The sequence below is a fragment of the Nematostella vectensis genome, chromosome 13, assembly GCF_932526225.1.
Source record: "Nematostella vectensis chromosome 13, jaNemVect1.1, whole genome shotgun sequence".
Taxonomy (NCBI): Eukaryota; Metazoa; Cnidaria; class Anthozoa; order Actiniaria; family Edwardsiidae; genus Nematostella; species Nematostella vectensis.
The window spans coordinates 9964425-9987465 of record NC_064046.1 but is presented as its reverse complement, the minus strand read 5'-3'; the positions used below and the strand labels follow the sequence as shown (position 1 = coordinate 9987465).

Sequence of the window (23041 nt, the reverse complement as noted above, 5' to 3'; positions counted from 1 at the left end):
CGATGAGCAAATTTTCGTATAAAACTGATGTCGTCAGGGGGTAATCGAGGGAATGGATGAAGAATATCCTGCAGTTTTGGGACCGTTACTCCCTACTGCTGAGAATTCGTTTTAGTTTTTAAAATTGAAGCCATCGGTCTATGACAATCTTGCATTGCAAGAAATAAGAAAAATACAAATCTCTGCACCTAGGACCCTTCTCACCCAAAATTGATGCATTTTCTTTTCTCTTTTTGCTATTCGGCTTCGCTTTCTTTAAATAAACCAACCTGAAATGCCTTTAGTGCTCCCGATAACTATTTATACGTAGCTTTAGATCATTTGAAACACGAAGCGTTTAGGCTGCGTTATTCGAATGTTTTCTTTCACTGACAACAAAACCTTGAGCAAATTTTCAAATTACTCTTCTTCCTGATGAAGGAGAAAGATGTTATAAGGAATAGATTGTAAAGAAAACTCGATTGACCCCAAAAAGTCGTGCAAACGTCAAGGCAATTTCTGAGTTTGAATTGAGAAAAGGATAAGGTGTAAAATGCCGTAGCTAGCAACACTTTTTTTTATTGTTCTCATTGAATACTGGAAAACAAAGAAAGTGAAGAAATCTTGAAAACAGCCAATGGGAATTGTGCTTTCTTGCTAGATATTGCTTGGATGACAGAAACTTTTATTGGTAAGATCGCTAAAGACCGAAGACCTTCAAGTACTTCATGTTAAAAAATGTGACTTTTTCAAGAAAACTATCACCGTTTTACAAATTTTAGCACTTTCTTCATTTTACTACATATTAATTATCCCCTTTTGTGCAAAAGGAGAATAAAAATCGGCAAAACTCCTGTAACTAAATTTCTACATTCTCATTTTAAGTTTGATCAAAAATCACAAAACGAACCCCTTAAAGTAAAACAAAAATGATCTAACCCATTTTGAGTTTCTAGCCTCGCTTCGATTTGTGATCATCAACTTAAATCTTAACACTAAATTTCAATTTTACCATTTAACGTTCGCACTTACCGGCGATGGGATGAATGCTGCTCTCAGTTTCTCTATAATCGGAAGAATAATGTCATTAAGACTTTGTTTCGTGGTTAAAAACAACCTTTTAATAATTAATTCGAAGTTTTTTTGTACAACGTGTGACGAAGTTTAAGTTAAGTCCCTCTACAATTAATCCTAGTGTTTAGGCAACGCTACAAAGTCAATATCTATAGCAGACTTCCATAATAATCAAACCCTTTACGTTTGGTTCCCCTCAAGACAAATTAGAACTAAATTTCCACTGGCTATGGAACGATGAGCAAATTTTCATTTTACTACATATTAATTATCCCCTTTTGTGCAAAAGGAGAATAAAAATCGGCAAAACTCCTGTAATTAAATTTCTACATTCTCATTTTAAGTTTGATCAAAAATCACAAAACAAACCCCTTAAAGTAAAACAAAAATGATCTCAACCCATTTTGAGTTTCTAGCCTCGCTTCGATTTGTGATCATCAACTTAAATCTTAACACTAAATTTCAATTTTACCATTTAACGTTCGCACTTACCGGCAATGGGATGAATGCTGCTCTCAGTTTCTCTATAATTGAAAGAATAATGTCATTAAGACTTTGTTTCGTGGTTAAAAACAACCTTTTAATAATTTATTCGAAGTTTTTTTGTACAACTTGTGACGAAGTTTAAGTTAAGTCCCTCTACAATTTATCCTAGTGTTTAGGCAACGCTACAAAGTCAATATCTATAGCAGACTTCCATAATAATCAAACCCTTTACGTTTGGTTCCCCTCAAGACAAATTAGAACTAAATTTCCACTGGCTATGGAACGATGAGCAAATTTTCGTATAAAACTGATGTCGTCAGGGGGTAATCGAGGGAATGGATGAAGAATATCCTGCAGTTTTGGGACCGTTACTCCCTACTGCTGAGAATTCGTTTTAGTTTTTAAAATTGAAGCCATCGGTCTATGACAATCTTGCATTGCAAGAAATAAGAAAAATACAAATCTCTGCACCTAGGACCCTTCTCACCCAAAATTGATGCATTTTCTTTTCTCTTTTTGCTATTCGGCTTCGCTTTCTTTAAATAAACCAACCTGAAATGCCTTTAGTGCTCCCGATAACTATTTATACGTAGCTTTAGATCATTTGAAACACGAAGCGTTTAGGCTGCGTTATTCGAATGTTTTCTTTCACTGACAACAAAACCTTGAGCAAATTTTCAAATTACTCTTCTTCCTGATGAAGGAGAAAGATGTTATAAGGAATAGATTGTAAAGAAAACTCGATTGACCCCAAAAAGTCGTGCAAACGTCAAGGCAATTTCTGAGATTGAATTGAGAAAAGGATAAGGTGTAAAACGCCGTAGCTAGCAACACTTTTTTTATTGTTCTCATTGAATACTGGAAAACAAAGAAAGTGAAGAAATCTTGAAAACAGCCAATGGGAATTGTGCTTTCTTGCTAGATATTGCTTGGATGACAGAAACTTTTATTGGTAAGATCGCTAAAGACCGAAGACCTTCAAGTACTTCATGTTAAAAAATGTGACTTTTTCAAGAAAACTATCACCGTTTTACAAATTTTAGCACTTTCTTCATTTTACTACATATTAATTATCCCCTTTTGTGCAAAAGGAGAATAAAAATCGGCAAAACTCCTGTAACTAAATTTCTACATTCTCATTTTAAGTTTGATCAAAAATCACAAAACAAACCCCTTAAAGTAAAACAAAAATGATCTAACCCATTTTGAGTTTCTAGCCTCGCTTCGATTTGTGATCATCAACTTAAATCTTAACACTAAATTTCAATTTTACCATTTAACGTTCGCACTTACCGGCGATGGGATGAATGCTGCTCTCAGTTTCTCTATAATCGGAAGAATAATGTCATTAAGACTTTGTTTCGTGGTTAAAAACAACCTTTTAATAATTAATTCGAAGTTTTTTTGTACAACGTGTGACGAAGTTTAAGTTAAGTCCCTCTACAATTTATCCTAGTGTTTAGGCAACGCTACAAAGTCAATATCTAAAGCAGACTTCCATAATAATCAAACCCTTTACGTTTGGTTCCCCTCAAGACAAATTAGAACTAAATTTCCACTGGCTATGAAACGATGAGCAAATTTTCGTATAAAACTGATGTCGTCAGGGGGTAATCGAGGGAATGGATGAAGAATATCCTGCAGTTTTGGGACCGTTACTCCCTACTGCTGAGAATTCGTTTTAGTTTTTAAAATTGAAGCCATCGGTCTATGACAATCTTGCATTGCAAGAAATAAGAAAAATACAAATCTCCGCACCTAGGACCCTTCTCACCCAAAATTGATGCATTTTCTTTTCTCTTTTTGCTATTCGGCTTCGCTTTCTTTAAATAAACCAACCTGAAATGCCTTTAGTGCTCCCGATAACTATTTATACGTAGCTTTAGATCATTTGAAACACGAAGCGTTTAGGCTGCGTTATTCGAATGTTTTCTTTCACTGACAACAAAACCTTGAGCAAATTTTCAAATTACTCTTCTTCCTGATGAAGGAGAAAGATGTTATAAGGAATAGATTGTAAAGAAAACTCGATTGACCCCAAAAAGTCGTGCAAACGTCAAGGCAATTTCTGAGTTTGAATTGAGAAAAGGATAAGGTGTAAAATGCCGTAGCTAGCAACACTTTTTTTTATTGTTCTCATTGAATACTGGAAAACAAAGAAAGTGAAAAAATCTTGAAAACAGCCAATGGGATTTGTGCTTTCTTGCTAGATATTGCTTGGATGACAGAAACTTTTATTGGTAAGATCGCTAAAGACCGAAGACCTTCAAGTACTTCATGTTAAAAAATGTGACTTTTTCAAGAAAACTATCACCGTTTTACAAATTTTAGCACTTTCTTCATTTTACTACATATTAATTATCCCCTTTTGTGCAAAAGGAGAATAAAAATCGGCAAAACTCCTGTAACTAAATTTCTACATTCTCATTTTAAGTTTGATCAAAAATCACAAAACAAACCCCTTAAAGTAAAACAAAAATGATCTAACCCATTTTGAGTTTCTAGCCTCGCTTCGATTTGTGATCATCAACTTAAATCTTAACACTAAATTTCAATTTTACCATTTAACGTTCGCACTTACCGGCGATGGGATGAATGCTGCTCTCAGTTTCTCTATAATCGGAAGAATAATGTCATTAAGACTTTGTTTCGTGGTTAAAAACAACCTTTTAATAATTAATTCGAAGTTTTTTTGTACAACGTGTGACGAAGTTTAAGTTAAGTCCCTCTACAATTTATCCTAGTGTTTAGGCAACGCTACAAAGTCAATATCTAAAGCAGACTTCCATAATAATCAAACCCTTTACGTTTGGTTCCCCTCAAGACAAATTAGAACTAAATTTCCACTGGCTATGAAACGATGAGCAAATTTTCGTATAAAACTGATGTCGTCAGGGGGTAATCGAGGAAATGGATGAAGAATATCCTGCAGTTTTGGGACCGTTACTCCCTACTGGTGAGAATTCGTTTTAGTTTTTAAAATTGAAGCCATCGGTCTATGACAATCTTGCATTGCAAGAAATAAGAAAAATACAAATCTCTGCACCTAGGACCCTTCTCACCCAAAATTGATGCATTTTCTTTTATCTTTTTGCTATTCGGCTTCGCTTTCTTTAAATAAACCAACCTGAAATGCCTTTAGTGCTCCCGATAACTATTTATACGTAGCTTTAGATCATTTGAAACACGAAGCGTTTAGGCTGCGTTATTCGAATGTTTTCTTTCACTGACAACAAAACCTTGAGCAAATTTTCAAATTACTCTTCTTCCTGATGAAGGAGAAAGACGTTATAAGGAATAGATTGTAAAGAAAACTCGATTGACCCCAAAAAATCGTGCAAACGTCAAGGCAATTTCTGAGTTTGAATTGAGAAAAGGATAAGGTGTAAAATGCCGTAGCTAGCAACACTTTTTTTTATTGTTCTCATTGAATACTGGAAAACAAAGAAAGTGAAGAAATCTTGAAAACAGCCAATGGGAATTGTGCTTTCTTGCTAGATATTGCTTGGATGACAGAAACTTTTATTGGTAAGATCGCTAAAGACCGAAGACCTTCAAGTACTTCATGTTAAAAAATGTGACTTTTTCAAGAAAACTATCACCGTTTTACAAATTTTAGCACTTTCTTCATTTTACTACATATTAATTATCCCCTTTTGTGCAAAAGGAGAATAAAAATCGGCAAAACTCCTGTAACTAAATTTCTACATTCTCATTTTAAGTTTGATCAAAAATCACAAAACAAACCCCTTAAAGTAAAACAAAAATGATCTAACCCATTTTGAGTTTCTAGCCTCGCTTCGATTTGTGATCATCAACTTAAATCTTAACACTAAATTTCAATTTTACCATTTAACGTTCGCACTTACCGGCGATGGGATGAATGCTGCTCTCAGTTTCTCTATAATCGGAAGAATAATGTCATTAAGACTTTGTTTCGTGGTTAAAAACAACCTTTTAATAATTAATTCGAAGTTTTTTTGTACAACGTGTGACGAAGTTTAAGTTAAGTCCCTCTACAATTTATCCTAGTGTTTAGGCAACGCTACAAAGTCAATATCTAAAGCAGACTTCCATAATAATCAAACCCTTTACGTTTGGTTCCCCTCAAGACAAATTAGAACTAAATTTCCACTGGCTATGAAACGATGAGCAAATTTTCGTATAAAACTGATGTCGTCAGGGGGTAATCGAGGAAATGGATGAAGAATATCCTGCAGTTTTGGGACCGTTACTCCCTACTGCTGAGAATTCGTTTTAGTTTTTAAAATTGAAGCCATCGGTCTATGACAATCTTGCATTGCAAGAAATAAGAAAAATACAAATCTCTGCACCTAGGACCCTTCTCACCCAAAATTGATGCATTTTCTTTTATCTTTTTGCTATTCGGCTTCGCTTTCTTTAAATAAACCAACCTGAAATGCCTTTAGTGCTCCCGATAACTATTTATACGTAGCTTTAGATCATTTGAAACACGAAGCGTTTAGGCTGCGTTATTCGAATGTTTTCTTTCACTGACAACAAAACCTTGAGTAAATTTTCAAATTACTCTTCTTCCTGATGAAGGAGAAAGACGTTATAAGGAATAGATTGTAAAGAAAACTCGATTGACCCCAAAAAATCGTGCAAACGTCAAGGCAATTTCTGAGTTTGAATTGAGAAAAGGATAAGGTGTAAAATGCCGTAGCTAGCAACACTTTTTTTTATTGTTCTCATTGAATACTGGAAAACAAAGAAAGTGAAGAAATCTTGAAAACAGCCAATGGGAATTGTGCTTTCTTGCTAGATATTGCTTGGATGACAGAAACTTTTATTGGTAAGATCGCTAAAGACCGAAGACCTTCAAGTACTTCATGTTAAAAAATGTGACTTTTTCAAGAAAACTATCACCGTTTTACAAATTTTAGCACTTTCTTCATTTTACTACATATTAATTATCCCCTTTTGTGCAAAAGGAGAATAAAAATCGGCAAAACTCCTGTAACTAAATTTCTACATTCTCATTTTAAGTTTGATCAAAAATCACAAAACAAACCCCTTAAAGTAAAACAAAAATGATCTAACCCATTTTGAGTTTCTAGCCTCGCTTCGATTTGTGATCATCAACTTAAATCTTAACACTAAATTTCAATTTTACCATTTAACGTTCGCACTTACCGGCGATGGGATGAATGCTGCTCTCAGTTTCTCTATAATCGGAAGAATAATGTCATTAAGACTTTGTTTCGTGGTTAAAAACAACCTTTTAATAATTAATTCGAAGTTTTTTTGTACAACGTGTGACGAAGTTTAAGTTAAGTCCCTCTACAATTTATCCTAGTGTTTAGGCAACGCTACAAAGTCAATATCTAAAGCTGACTTCCATAATAATCAAACCCTTTACGTTTGGTTCCCCTCAAGACAAATTAGAACTAAATTTCCACTGGCTATGAAACGATGAGAAAATTTTCGTATAAAACTGATGTCGTCAGGGGGTAATCGAGGGAATGGATGAAGAATATCCTGCAGTTTTGGGACCGTTACTCCCTACTGCTGAGAATTCGTTTTAGTTTTTAAAATTGAAGCCATCGGTCTATGACAATCTTGCATTGCAAGAAATAAGAAAAATACAAATCTCTGCACCTAGGACCCTTCTCACCCAAAATTGATGCATTTTCTTTTCTCTTTTTGCTATTCGGCTTCGCTTTCTTTAAATAAACCAACCTGAAATGCCTTTAGTGCTCCCGATAACTATTTATACGTAGCTTTAGATCATTTGAAACACGAAGCGTTTAGGCTGCGTTATTCGAATGTTTTCTTTCACTGACAACAAAACCTTGAGTAAATTTTCAAATTACTCTTCTTCCTGATGAAGGAGAAAGACGTTATAAGGAATAGATTGTAAAGAAAACTCGATTGACCCCAAAAAATCGTGCAAACGTCAAGGCAATTTCTGAGTTTGAATTGAGAAAAGGATAAGGTGTAAAATGCCGTAGCTAGCAACACTTTTTTTTATTAATCTCATTGAATACTGGAAAACAAAGAAAGTGAAGAAATCTTGAAAACAGCCAATGGGAATTGTGCTTTCTTGCTAGATATTGCTTGGATGACAGAAACTTTTATTGGTAAGATCGCTAAAGACCGAAGACCTTCAAGTACTTCATGTTAAAAAATGTGACTTTTTCAAGAAAACTATCACCGTTTTACAAATTTTAGCACTTTCTTCATTTTACTACATATTAATTATCCCCTTTTGTGCAAAAGGAGAATAAAAATCGGCAAAACTCCTGTAACTAAATTTCTACATTCTCATTTTTAAGTTTGATCAAAAATCCCAAAACAAACCCCTTAAAGTAAAACAAAAATGATCTAACCCATTTTGAGTTTCTAGCCTCGCTTCGATTTGTGATCATCAACTTAAATCTTAACACTAAATTTCAATTTTACCATTTAACGTTCGCACTTACCGGCGATGGGATGAATGCTGCTCTCAGTTTCTCTATAATCGGAAGAATAATGTCATTAAGACTTTGTTTCGTGGTTAAAAACAACCTTTTAATAATTAATTCGAAGTTTTTTTGTACAACGTGTGACGAAGTTTAAGTTAAGTCCCTCTACAATTTATCCTAGTGTTTAGGCAACGCTACAAAGTCAATATCTATAGCAGACTTCCATAATAATCAGACCCTTTACGTTTGGTTCCCCTCAAGACAAATTAGAACTAAATTTCCACCTATGGAACGATGAGCAAATTTTCATTTTACTACATATTAATTATCCCCTTTTGTGCAAAAGGAGAATAAAAATCGGCAAAACTCCTGTAACTAAATTTCTACATTCTCATTTTAAGTTTGATCAAAAATCACAAAACAAACCCCTTAAAGTAAAACAAAAATGATCTCAACCCATTTTGAGTTTCTAGCCTCGCTTCGATTTGTGATCATCAACTTAAATCTTAACACTAAATTTCAATTTTACCATTTAACGTTCGCACTTACCGGCAATGGGATGAATGCTGCTCTCAGTTTCTCTATAATTGAAAGAATAATGTCATTAAGACTTTGTTTCGTGGTTAAAAACAACCTTTTAATAATTTATTCGAAGTTTTTTTGTACAACTTGTGACGAAGTTTAAGTTAAGTCCCTCTACAATTTATCCTAGTGTTTAGGCAACGCTACAAAGTCAATATCTATAGCAGACTTCCATAATAATCAAACCCTTTACGTTTGGTTCCCCTCAAGACAAATTAGAACTAAATTTCCACTGGCTATGGAACGATGAGCAAATTTTCATTTTACTACATATTAATTATCCCCTTTTGTGCAAAAGGAGAATAAAAATCGGCAAAACTCCTGTAACTAAATTTCTACATTCTCATTTTAAGTTTGATCAAAAATCACAAAACAAACCCCTTAAAGTAAAACAAAAATGATCTCAACCCATTTTGAGTTTCTAGCCTCGCTTCGATTTGTGATCATCAACTTAAATCTTAACACTAAATTTCAATTTTACCATTTAACGTTCGCACTTACCGGCAATGGGATGAATGCTGCTCTCAGTTTCTCTATAATTGAAAGAATAATGTCATTAAGACTTTGTTTCGTGGTTAAAAACAACCTTTTAATAATTTATTCGAAGTTTTTTTGTACAACTTGTGACGAAGTTTAAGTTAAGTCCCTCTACAATTTATCCTAGTGTTTAGGCAACGCTACAAAGTCAATATCTATAGCAGACTTCCATAATAATCAAACCCTTTACGTTTGGTTCCCCTCAAGACAAATTAGAACTAAATTTCCACTGGCTATGAAACGATGAGCAAATTTTCGTATAAAACTGATGTCGTCAGGGGGTAATCGAGGGAATGGATGAAGAATATCCTGCAGTTTTGGGACCGTTACTCCCTACTGCTGAGAATTCGTTTTAGTTTTTAAAATTGAAGCCATCGGTCTATGACAATCTTGCATTGCAAGAAATAAGAAAAATACAAATCTCTGCACCTAGGACCCTTCTCACCCAAAATTGATGCATTTTCTTTTCTCTTTTTGCTATTCGGCTTCGCTTTCTTTAAATAAACCAACCTGAAATGCCTTTAGTGCTCCCGATAACTATTTATACGTAGCTTTAGATCATTTGAAACACGAAGCGTTTAGGCTGCGTTATTCGAATGTTTTCTTTCACTGACAACAAAACCTTGAGTAAATTTTCAAATTACTCTTCTTCCTGATGAAGGAGAAAGACGTTATAAGGAATAGATTGTAAAGAAAACTCGATTGACCCCAAAAAATCGTGCAAACGTCAAGGCAATTTCTGAGTTTGAATTGAGAAAAGGATAAGGTGTAAAATGCCGTAGCTAGCAACACTTTTTTTTATTAATCTCATTGAATACTGGAAAACAAAGAAAGTGAAGAAATCTTGAAAACAGCCAATGGGAATTGTGCTTTCTTGCTAGATATTGCTTGGATGACAGAAACTTTTATTGGTAAGATCGCTAAAGACCGAAGACCTTCAAGTACTTCATGTTAAAAAATCTGACTTTTTCAAGAAAACTATCACCGTTTTACAAATTTTAGCACTTTCTTCATTTTACTACATATTCATTATCCCCTTTTGTGCAAAAGGAGAATAAAAATCGGCAAAACTCCTGTAACTAAATTTCTACATTCTCATTTTTAAGTTTGATCAAAAATCCCAAAACAAACCCCTTAAAGTAAAACAAAAATGATCTAACCCATTTTGAGTTTCTAGCCTCGCTTCGATTTGTGATCATCAACTTAAATCTTAACACTAAATTTCAATTTTACCATTTAACGTTCGCACTTACCGGCGATGGGATGAATGCTGCTCTCAGTTTCTCTATAATCGGAAGAATAATGTCATTAAGACTTTGTTTCGTGGTTAAAAACAACCTTTTAATAATTAATTCGAAGTTTTTTTGTACAACGTGTGACGAAGTTTAAGTTAAGTCCCTCTACAATTTATCCTAGTGTTTAGGCAACGCTACAAAGTCAATATCTATAGCAGACTTCCATAATAATCAGACCCTTTACGTTTGGTTCCCCTCAAGACAAATTAGAACTAAATTTCCACCTATGGAACGATGAGCAAATTTTCATTTTACTACATATTAATTATCCCCTTTTGTGCAAAAGGAGAATAAAAATCGGCAAAACTCCTGTAACTAAATTTCTACATTCTCATTTTAAGTTTGATCAAAAATCACAAAACAAACCCCTTAAAGTAAAACAAAAATGATCTCAACCCATTTTGAGTTTCTAGCCTCGCTTCGATTTGTGATCATCAACTTAAATCTTAACACTAAATTTCAATTTTACCATTTAACGTTCGCACTTACCGGCAATGGGATGAATGCTGCTCTCAGTTTCTCTATAATTGAAAGAATAATGTCATTAAGACTTTGTTTCGTGGTTAAAAACAACCTTTTAATAATTTATTCGAAGTTTTTTTGTACAACTTGTGACGAAGTTTAAGTTAAGTCCCTCTACAATTTATCCTAGTGTTTAGGCAACGCTACAAAGTCAATATCTATAGCAGACTTCCATAATAATCAAACCCTTTACGTTTGGTTCCCCTCAAGACAAATTAGAACTAAATTTCCACTGGCTATGGAACGATGAGCAAATTTTCATTTTACTACATATTAATTATCCCCTTTTGTGCAAAAGGAGAATAAAAATCGGCAAAACTCCTGTAACTAAATTTCTACATTCTCATTTTAAGTTTGATCAAAAATCACAAAACAAACCCCTTAAAGTAAAACAAAAATGATCTCAACCCATTTTGAGTTTCTAGCCTCGCTTCGATTTGTGATCATCAACTTAAATCTTAACACTAAATTTCAATTTTACCATTTAACGTTCGCACTTACCGGCAATGGGATGAATGCTGCTCTCAGTTTCTCTATAATTGAAAGAATAATGTCATTAAGACTTTGTTTCGTGGTTAAAAACAACCTTTTAATAATTTATTCGAAGTTTTTTTGTACAACTTGTGACGAAGTTTAAGTTAAGTCCCTCTACAATTTATCCTAGTGTTTAGGCAACGCTACAAAGTCAATATCTATAGCAGACTTCCATAATAATCAAACCCTTTACGTTTGGTTCCCCTCAAGACAAATTAGAACTAAATTTCCACTGGCTATGAAACGATGAGCAAATTTTCGTATAAAACTGATGTCGTCAGGGGGTAATCGAGGGAATGGATGAACAATATCCTGCAGTTTTGGGACCGTTACTCCCTACTGCTGAGAATTCGTTTTAGTTTTTAAAATTGAAGCCATCGGTCTATGACAATCTTGCATTGCAAGAAATAAGAAAAATACAAATCTCTGCACCTAGGACCCTTCTCACCCAAAATTGATGCATTTTCTTTTCTCTTTTTGCTATTCGGCTTCGCTTTCTTTAAATAAACCAACCTGAAATGCCTTTAGTGCTCCCGATAACTATTTATACGTAGCTTTAGATCATTTGAAACACGAAGCGTTTAGGCTGCGTTATTCGAATGTTTTCTTTCACTGACAACAAAACCTTGAGCAAATTTTCAAATTACTCTTCTTCCTGATGAAGGAGAAAGATGTTATAAGGAATAGATTGTAAAGAAAACTCGATTGACCCCAAAAAGTCGTGCAAACGTCAAGGCAATTTCTGAGATTGAATTGAGAAAAGGATAAGGTGTAAAATGCCTTAGCTAGCAACACTTTTTTTTATTGTTCTCATTGAATACTGGAAAACAAAGAAAGTGAAGAAATCTTGAAAACAGCCAATGGGAATTGTGCTTTCTTGCTAGATATTGCTTGGATGACAGAAACTTTTATTGGTAAGATCGCTAAAGACCGAAGACCTTCAAGTACTTCATGTTAAAAAATGTGACTTTTTCAAGAAAACTATCACCGTTTTACAAATTTTAGCACTTTCTTCATTTTACTACATATTAATTATCCCCTTTTGTGCAAAAGGAGAATAAAAATCGGCAAAACTCCTGTAACTAAATTTCTACATTCTCATTTTAAGTTTGATCAAAAATCACAAAACAAACCCCTTAAAGTAAAACAAAAATGATCTAACCCATTTTGAGTTTCTAGCCTCGCTTCGATTTGTGATCATCAACTTAAATCTTAACACTAAATTTCAATTTTACCATTTAACGTTCGCACTTACCGGCGATGGGATGAATGCTGCTCTCAGTTTCTCTATAATCGGAAGAATAATGTCATTAAGACTTTGTTTCGTGGTTAAAAACAACTTTTTAATAATTAATTCGAAGTTTTTTTGTACAACGTGTGACGAAGTTTAAGTTAAGTCCCTCTACAATTTATCCTAGTGTTTAGGCAACGCTACAAAGTCAATATCTAAAGCAGACTTCCATAATAATCAAACCCTTTACGTTTGGTTCCCCTCAAGACAAATTAGAACTAAATTTCCACTGGCTATGAAACGATGAGCAAATTTTCGTATAAAACTGATGTCGTCAGGGGGTAATCGAGGGAATGGATGAAGAATATCCTGCAGTTTTGGGACCGTTACTCCCTACTGCTGAGAATTCGTTTTAGTTTTTAAAATTGAAGCCATCGGTCTATGACAATCTTGCATTGCAAGAAATAAGAAAAATACAAATCTCTGCACCTAGGACCCTTCTCACCCAAAATTGATGCATTTTCCTTTCTCTTTTTGCTATTCGGCTTCGCTTTCTTTAAATAAACCAACCTGAAATGCCTTTAGTGCTCCCGATAACTATTTATACGTAGCTTTAGATCATTTGAAACACGAAGCGTTTAGGCTGCGTTATTCGAATGTTTTCTTTCACTGACAACAAAACCTTGAGTAAATTTTCAAATTACTCTTCTTCCTGATGAAGGAGAAAGACGTTATAAGGAATAGATTGTAAAGAAAACTCGATTGACCCCAAAAAATCGTGCAAACGTCAAGGCAATTTCTGAGTTTGAATTGAGAAAAGGATAAGGTGTAAAATGCCGTAGCTAGCAACACTTTTTTTTATTGTTCTCATTGAATACTGGAAAACAAAGAAAGTGAAGAAATCTTGAAAACAGCCAATAGGAATTGTGCTTTCTTGCTAGATATTGCTTGGATGACAGAAACTTTTATTGGTAAGATCGCTAAAGACCGAAGACCTTCAAGTACTTCATGTTAAAAAATGTGACTTTTTCAAGAAAACTATCACCGTTTTACAAATTTTAGCACTTTCTTCATTTTACTACATATTAATTATCCCCTTTTGTGCAAAAGGAGAATAAAAATCGGCAAAACTCCTGTAAGTAAATTTCTACATTCTCATTTTAAGTTTGATCAAAAATCACAAAACAAACCCCTTAAAGTAAAACAAAAATGATCTAACCCATTTTGAGTTTCTAGCCTCGCTTCTATTTGTGATCATCAACTTAAATCTTAACACTAAATTTCAATTTTACCATTTAACGTTCGCACTTACCGGCGATGGGATGAATGCTGCTCTCAGTTTCTCTATAATCGGAAGAATAATGTCATTAAGACTTTGTTTCGTGGTTAAAAACAACCTTTTAATAATTAATTCGAAGTTTTTTTGTACAACGTGTGACGAAGTTTAAGTTAAGTCCCTCTACAATTTATCCTAGTGTTTAGGCAACGCTACAAAGTCAATATCTAAAGCAGACTTCCATAATAATCAAACCCTTTACGTTTGGTTCCCCTCAAGACAAATTTGAACTAAATTTCCACTGGCTATGAAACGATGAGCAAATTTTCGTATAAAACTGATGTCGTCAGGGGGTAATCGAGGGAATGGATGAAGAATATCCTGCAGTTTTGGGACCGTTACTCCCTACTGCTGAGAATTCGTTTTAGTTTTTAAAATTGAAGCCATCGGTCTATGACAATCTTGCATTGCAAGAAATAAGAAAAATACAAATCTCTGCACCTAGGACCCTTCTCACCCAAAATTGATGCATTTTCTTTTCTCTTTTTGCTATTCGGCTTCGCTTTCTTTAAATAAACCAACCTGAAATGCCTTTAGTGCTCCCGATAACTATTTATACGTAGCTTTAGATCATTTGAAACACGAAGCGTTTAGGCTGCGTTATTCGAATGTTTTCTTTCACTGACAACAAAACCTTGAGTAAATTTTCAAATTACTCTTCTTCCTGATGAAGGAGAAAGACGTTATAAGGAATAGATTGTAAAGAAAACTCGATTGACCCCAAAAAATCGTGCAAACGTCAAGGCAATTTCTGAGTTTGAATTGAGAAAAGGATAAGGTGTAAAATGCCGTAGCTAGCAACACTTTTTTTTATTGTTCTCATTGAATACTGGAAAACAAAGAAAGTGAAGAAATCTTGAAAACAGCCAATGGGAATTGTGCTTTCTTGCTAGATATTGCTTGGATGACAGAAACTTTTATTGGTAAGATCGCTAAAGACCGAAGACCTTCAAGTACTTCATGTTAAAAAATGTGACTTTTTCAAGAAAACTATCACCGTTTTACAACTTTTAGCACTTTCTTCATTTTACTACATATTAATTATCCCCTTTTGTGCAAAAGGAGAATAAAAATCGGCAAAACTCCTGTAACTAAATTTCTACATTCTCATTTTAAGTTTGATCAAAAATCACAAAACAAACCCCTTAAAGTAAAACAAAAATGATCTAACCCATTTTGAGTTTCTAGCCTCGCTTCGATTTGTGATCATCAACTTAAATCTTAACACTAAATTTCAATTTTACCATTTAACGTTCGCACTTACCGGCGATGGGATGAATGCTGCTCTCAGTTTCTCTATAATCGGAAGAATAATGTCATTAAGACTTTGTTTCGTGGTTAAAAACAACCTTTTAATAATTAATTCGAAGTTTTTTTGTACAACGTGTGACGAAGTTTAAGTTAAGTCCCTCTACAATTTATCCTAGTGTTTAGGCAACGCTACAAAGTCAATATCTAAAGCAGACTTCCATAATAATCAAACCCTTTACGTTTGGTTCCCCTCAAGACAAATTAGAACTAAATTTCCACTGGCTATGAAACGATGAGCAAATTTTCGTATAAAACTGATGTCGTCAGGGGGTAATCGAGGGAATGGATGAAGAATATCCTGCAGTTTTGGGACCGTTACTCCCTACTGCTGAGAATTCGTTTTAGTTTTTAAAATTGAAGCCATCGGTCTATGACAATCTTGCATTGCAAGAAATAAGAAAAATACAAATCTCTGCACCTAGGACCCTTCTCACCCAAAATTGATGCATTTTCTTTTCTCTTTTTGCTATTCGGCTTCGCTTTCTTTAAATAAACCAACCTGAAATGCCTTTAGTGCTCCCGATAACTATTTATACGTAGCGTTAGATCATTTGAAACACGAAGCGTTTAGGCTGCGTTATTCGAATGTTTTCTTTCTTTGACAACAAAACCTTGAGTAAATTTTCAAATTACTCTTCTTCCTGATGAAGGAGAAAGACGTTATAAGGAATAGATTGTAAAGAAAACTCGATTGACCCCAAAAAATCGTGCAAACGTCAAGGCAATTTCTGAGTTTGAATTGAGAAAAGGATAAGGTGTAAAATGCCGTAGCTAGCAACACTTTTTTTTATTGTTCTCATTGAATACTGGAAAACAAAGAAAGTGAAGAAATCTTGAAAACAGCCAATGGGAATTGTGCTTTCTTGCTAGATATTGCTTGGATGACAGAAACTTTTATTGGTAAGATCGCTAAAGACCGAAGACCTTCAAGTACTTCATGTTAAAAAATGTGACTTTTTCAAGAAAACTATCACCGTTTTACAAATTTTAGCACTTTCTTCATTTTACTACATATTAATTATCCCCTTTTGTGCAAAAGGAGAATAAAAATCGGCAAAACTCCTGTAACTAAATTTCTACATTCTCATTTTTAAGTTTGATCAAAAATCCCAAAACAAACCCCTTAAAGTAAAACAAAAATGATCTAACCCATTTTGAGTTTCTAGCCTCGCTTCGATTTGTGATCATCAACTTAAATCTTAACACTAAATTTCAATTTTACCATTTAACGTTCGCACTTACCGGCGATGGGATGAATGCTGCTCTCAGTTTCTCTATAATCGGAAGAATAATGTCATTAAGACTTTGTTTCGTGGTTAAAAACAACCTTTTAATAATTAATTCGAAGTTTTTTTGTACAACGTGTGACGAAGTTTAAGTTAAGTCCCTCTACAATTTATCCTAGTGTTTAGGCAACGCTACAAAGTCAATATCTATAGCAGACTTCCATAATAATCAGACCCTTTACGTTTGGTTCCCCTCAAGACAAATTAGAACTAAATTTCCACCTATGGAACGATGAGCAAATTTTCATTTTACTACATATTAATTATCCCCTTTTGTGCAAAAGGAGAATAAAAATCGGCAAAACTCCTGTAACTAAATTTCTACATTCTCATTTTAAGTTTGATCAAAAATCACAAAACAAACCCCTTAAAGTAAAACAAAAATGATCTCAACCCATTTTGAGTTTCTAGCCTCGCTTCGATTTGTGATCATCAACTTAAATCTTAACACTAAATTTCAATTTTACCATTTAACGTTCGCACTTACCGGCAATGGGATGAATGCTGCTCTCAGTTTCTCTATAATTGAAAGAATAATGTCATTAAGACTTTGTTTCGTGGTTAAAAACAACCTTTTAATAATTTATTCGAAGTTTTTTTGTACAACTTGTGACGAAGTTTAAGTTAAGTCCCTCTACAATTTATCCTAGTGTTTAGGCAACGCTACAAAGTCAATATCTATAGCAGACTTCCATAATAATCAAACCCTTTACGTTTGGTTCCCCTCAAGACAAATTAGAACTAAATTTCCACTGGCTATGGAACGATGAGCAAATTTTCATTTTACTACATATTAATTATCCCCTTTTGTGCAAAAGGAGAATAAAAATCGGCAAAACTCCTGTAACTAAATTTCTACATTCTCATTTTAAGTTTGATCAAAAATCACAAAACAAACCCCTTAAAGTAAAACAAAAATGATCTCAACCCATTTTGAGTTTCTAGCCTCGCTTCGATTTGTGATCATCAACTTAAATCTTAACACTAAATTTCAATTTTACCATTTAACGTTCGCACTTACCGGCAATGGGATGAATGCTGCTCTCAGTTTCTCTATAATTGAAAGAATAATGTCATTAAGACTTTGTTTCGTGGTTAAAAACAACCTTTTAATAATTTATTCGAAGTTTTTTTGTACAACTTGTGACGAAGTTTAAGTTAAGTCCCTCTACAATTTATCCTAGTGTTTAGGCAACGCTACAAAGTCAATATCTATAGCAGACTTCCATAATAATCAAACCCTTTACGTTTGGTTCCCCTCAAGACAAATTAGAACTAAATTTCCACTGGCTATGGAACGATGAGCAAATTTTCATTTTACTACATATTAATTATCCCCTTTTGTGCAAAAGGAGAATAAAAATCGGCAAAACTCCTGTAACTAAATTTCTACATTCTCATTTTAAGTTTGATCAAAAATCACAAAACAAACCCCTTAAAGTAAAACAAAAATGATCTCAACCCATTTTGAGTTTCTAGCCTCGCTTCGATTTGTGATCATCAACTTAAATCTTAACACTAAATTTCAATTTTACCATTTAACGTTCGCACTTACCGGCAATGGGATGAATGCTGCTCTCAGTTTCTCTATAATTGAAAGAATAATGTCATTAAGACTTTGTTTCGTGGTTAAAAACAACCTTTTAATAATTTATTCGAAGTTTTTTTGTACAACTTGTGACGAAGTTTAAGTTAAGTCCCTCTACAATTTATCCTAGTGTTTAGGCAACGCTACAAAGTCAATATCTATAGCAGACTTCCATAATAATCAAACCCTTTACGTTTGGTTCCCCTCAAGACAAATTAGAACTAAATTTCCACTGGCTATGAAACGATGAGCAAATTTTCGTATAAAACTGATGTCGTCAGGGGGTAATCGAGGGAATGGATGAACAATATCCTGCAGTTTTGGGACCGTTACTCCCTACTGCTGAGAATTCGTTTTAGTTTTTAAAATTGAAGCCATCGGTCTATGACAATCTTGCATTGCAAGAAATAAGAAAAATACAAATCTCTGCACCTAGGACCCTTCTCACCCAAAATTGATGCATTTTCTTTTCTCTTTTTGCTATTCGGCTTCGCTTTCTTTAAATAAACCAACCTGAAATGCCTTTAGTGCTCCCGATAACTATTTATACGTAGCTTTAGATCATTTGAAACACGAAGCGTTTAGGCTGCGTTATTCGAATGTTTTCTTTCACTGACAACAAAACCTTGAGCAAATTTTCAAATTACTCTTCTTCCTGATGAAGGAGAAAGATGTTATAAGGAATAGATTGTAAAGAAAACTCGATTGACCCCAAAAAGTCGTGCAAACGTCAAGGCAATTTCTGAGATTGAATTGAGAAAAGGATAAGGTGTAAAATGCCTTAGCTAGCAACACTTTTTTTTATTGTTCTCATTGAATACTGGAAAACAAAGAAAGTGAAGAAATCTTGAAAACAGCCAATGGGAATTGTGCTTTCTTGCTAGATATTGCTTGGATGACAGAAACTTTTATTGGTAAGATCGCTAAAGACCGAAGACCTTCAAGTACTTCATGTTAAAAAATGTGACTTTTTCAAGAAAACTATCACCGTTTTACAAATTTTAGCACTTTCTTCATTTTACTACATATTAATTATCCCCTTTTGTGCAAAAGGAGAATAAAAATCGGCAAAACTCCTGTAAGTAAATTTCTACATTCTCATTTTAAGTTTGATCAAAAATCACAAAACAAACCCCTTAAAGTAAAACAAAAATGATCTAACCCATTTTGAGTTTCTAGCCTCGCTTCGATTTGTGATCATCAACTTAAATCTTAACACTAAATTTCAATTTTACCATTTAACGTTCGCACTTACCGGCGATGGGATGAATGCTGCTCTCAGTTTCTCTATAATCGGAAGAATAATGTCATTAAGACTTTGTTTCGTGGTTAAAAACAACCTTTTAATAATTAATTCGAAGTTTTTTTGTACAACGTGTGACGAAGTTTAAGTTAAGTCCCTCTACAATTTATCCTAGTGTTTAGGCAACGCTACAAAGTCAATATCTAAAGCAGACTTCCATAATAATCAAACCCTTTACGTTTGGTTCCCCTCAAGACAAATTTGAACTAAATTTCCACTGGCTATGAAACGATGAGCAAATTTTCGTATAAAACTGATGTCGTCAGGGGGTAATCGAGGGAATGGATGAAGAATATCCTGCAGTTTTGGGACCGTTACTCCCTACTGCTGAGAATTCGTTTTAGTTTTTAAAATTGAAGCCATCGGTCTATGACAATCTTGCATTGCAAGAAATAAGAAAAATACAAATCTCTGCACCTAGGACCCTTCTCACCCAAAATTGATGCATTTTCTTTTCTCTTTTTGCTATTCGGCTTCGCTTTCTTTAAATAAACCAACCTGAAATGCCTTTAGTGCTCCCGATAACTATTTATACGTAGCTTTAGATCATTTGAAACACGAAGCGTTTAGGCTGCGTTATTCGAATGTTTTCTTTCACTGACAACAAAACCTTGAGTAAATTTTCAAATTACTCTTTTTCCTGATGAAGGAGAAAGACGTTATAAGGAATAGATTGTAAAGAAAACTCGATTGACCCCAAAAAATCGTGCAAACGTCAAGGCAATTTCTGAGTTTGAATTGAGAAAAGGATAAGGTGTAAAATGCCGTAGCTAGCAACACTTTTTTTTATTGTTCTCATTGAATACTGGAAAACAAAGAAAGTGAAGAAATCTTGAAAACAGCCAATGGGAATTGTGCTTTCTTGCTAGATATTGCTTGGATGACAGAAACTTTTATTGGTAAGATCGCTAAAGACCGAAGACCTTCAAGTACTTCATGTTAAAAAATGTGACTTTTTCAAGAAAACTATCACCGTTTTACAAATTTTAGCACTTTCTTCATTTTACTACATATTAATTATCCCCTTTTGTGCAAAAGGAGAATAAAAATCGGCAAAACTCCTGTAACTAAATTTCTACATTCTCATTTTAAGTTTGATCAAAAATCACAAAACAAACCCCTTAAAGTAAAACAAAAATGATCTAACCCATTTTGAGTTTCTAGCCTCGCTTCGATTTGTGATCATCAACTTAAATCTTAACACTAAATTTCAATTTTACCATTTAACGTTCGCACTTACCGGCGATGGGATGAATGCTGCTCTCAGTTTCTCTATAATCGGAAGAATAATGTCATTAAGACTTTGTTTCGTGGTTAAAAACAACCTTTTAATAATTAATTCGAAGTTTTTTTGTACAACGTGTGACGAAGTTTAAGTTAAGTCCCTCTACAATTTATCCTAGTGTTTAGGCAACGCTACAAAGTCAATATCTAAAGCAGACTTCCATAATAATCAAACCCTTTACGTTTGGTTCCCCTCAAGACAAATTAGAACTAAATTTCCACTGGCTATGAAACGATGAGCAAATTTTCGTATAAAACTGATGTCGTCAGGGGGTAATCGAGGGAATGGATGAAGAATATCCTGCAGTTTTGGGACCGTTACTCCCTACTGCTGAGAATTCGTTTTAGTTTTTAAAATTGAAGCCATCGGTCTATGACAATCTTGCATTGCAAGAAATAAGAAAAATACAAATCTCTGCACCTAGGACCCTTCTCACCCAAAATTGATGCATTTTCTTTTCTCTTTTTGCTATTCGGCTTCGCTTTCTTTAAATAAACCAACCTGAAATGCCTTTAGTGCTCCCGATAACTATTTATACGTAGCGTTAGATCATTTGAAACACGAAGCGTTTAGGCTGCGTTATTCGAATGTTTTCTTTCTTTGACAACAAAACCTTGAGTAAATTTTCAAATTACTCTTCTTCCTGATGAAGGAGAAAGACGTTATAAGGAATAGATTGTAAAGAAAACTCGATTGACCCCAAAAAATCGTGCAAACGTCAAGGCAATTTCTGAGTTTGAATTGAGAAAAGGATAAGGTGTAAAATGCCGTAGCTAGCAACACTTTTTTTTATTGTTCTCATTGAATACTGGAAAACAAAGAAAGTGAAGAAATCTTGAAAACAGCCAATGGGAATTGTGCTTTCTTGCTAGATATTGCTTGGATGACAGAAACTTTTATTGGTAAGATCGCTAAAAACCGAAGACCTTCAAGTACTTTATGTTAAAAAATGAGACTTTTTCAAGAAAACTATCACCGTTTTACAAATTTTAGCACTTTCTTCATTTTACTACATATTAATTATCCCCTTTTGTGCAAAAGGAGAATAAAAATCGGCAAAACTCCTGTAACTAAATTTCTACATTCTCATTTTAAGTTTGATCAAAAATCACAAAACAAACCCCTTAAAGTAAAACAAAAATGATCTCAACCCATTTTGAGTTTCTAGCCTCGCTTCGATTTGTGATCATCAACTTAAATCTTAACACTAAATTTCAATTTTACCATTTAACGTTCGCACTTACCGGCAATGGGATGAATGCTGCTCTCAGTTTCTCTATAATCGGAAGAATAATGTCATTAAGACTTTGTTTCGTGGTTAAAAACAACCTTTTAATAATTCATTCAAGTTTTTTTTGTACAACGTGTGACGAAGTTTAAGTTAAGTCCCTCTACAATTTATCCTAGTGTTTAGGCAACGCTACAAAGTCAATATCTATAGCAGACTTCCATAATAATCAAACCCTTTACGTTTGGTTCCCCTCAAGACAAATTAGAACTAAATTTCCACTGGCTATGGAACGATGAGCAAATTTTCGTATAAAACTGATGTCGTCAGGGGGTAATCGAGGGAATGGATGAAGAATATCCTGCAGTTTTGGGACCGTTACTCCCTACCGCTGAGAATTCGTTTTAGTTTTCAAAATTGAAGCCATCGGTCTATGACAATCTTGCATTGCAAGAAATAAGAAAAATACAAATCTCTGCACCTAGGACCCTTCTCACCCAAAATTGATGCATTTTCTTTTCTCTTTTTGCTATTCGGCTTTTCTTTCTTTAAATAAACCAACCTGAAATGCCTTTAGTGCTCCCGATAACTACTTATTCGTAGCTTTAGATCATTTGAAATAAAAAGCGTTTAGGCTGCGTTATTCGAATGTTTTCTTTCACTGACAACAAAACCTTGAGCAAATTTTCAAATTACTCTTCTTCCTGATGAAGGAGAAAAATGTTATAAGGAATAGATTGTAAAGAAAACTCGATTGACCCCAAAAAGTCGTGCAAACGTCAAGGCAATTTCTGAGTTTTAATTGAGAAAAGGATAAGGTGTAAAATGCCGTAGCTAGCAACACTTTTTTTTATTGTTCTCATTGAATACTGGAAAACAAAGAAAGTGAAGAAATCTTGAAAACAGCCAATGGGAATTGTGCTTTCTTGCTAGATATTGCTTGGATGACAGAAACTTTTATTGGTAAGATCGCTAAAAACCGAAGACCTTCAAGTACTTCATGTTAAAAAATGAGACTTTTTCAAGAAAACTATCA

The 23041-nt window shown here is 34.1% G+C and overlaps 1 long non-coding RNA gene across 2 annotated transcripts; it reads right to left on the bottom strand.

The window, feature by feature from the left end:
- Nucleotides 1-10739: 10739 nt before the first annotated feature.
- On the bottom strand, nucleotides 10740-22054 carry LOC125559160. 2 transcript variants are annotated; one of them, XR_007306392.1, is made up of 6 exons: nucleotides 22022-22054; nucleotides 18157-18188; nucleotides 17623-17654; nucleotides 17089-17120; nucleotides 11405-11436; nucleotides 10740-10902 (listed from the first exon to the last, which is right to left on the bottom strand). It is a non-coding gene; the product is annotated as an uncharacterized LOC125559160 (long non-coding RNA). The 2 variants fall into 2 exon arrangements; XR_007306391.1 differs by lacking the exons at nucleotides 10740-10902; nucleotides 11405-11436 and adding an exon at nucleotides 16566-16589.
- Between the last annotated feature and the right edge of the window lie 987 nt (nucleotides 22055-23041).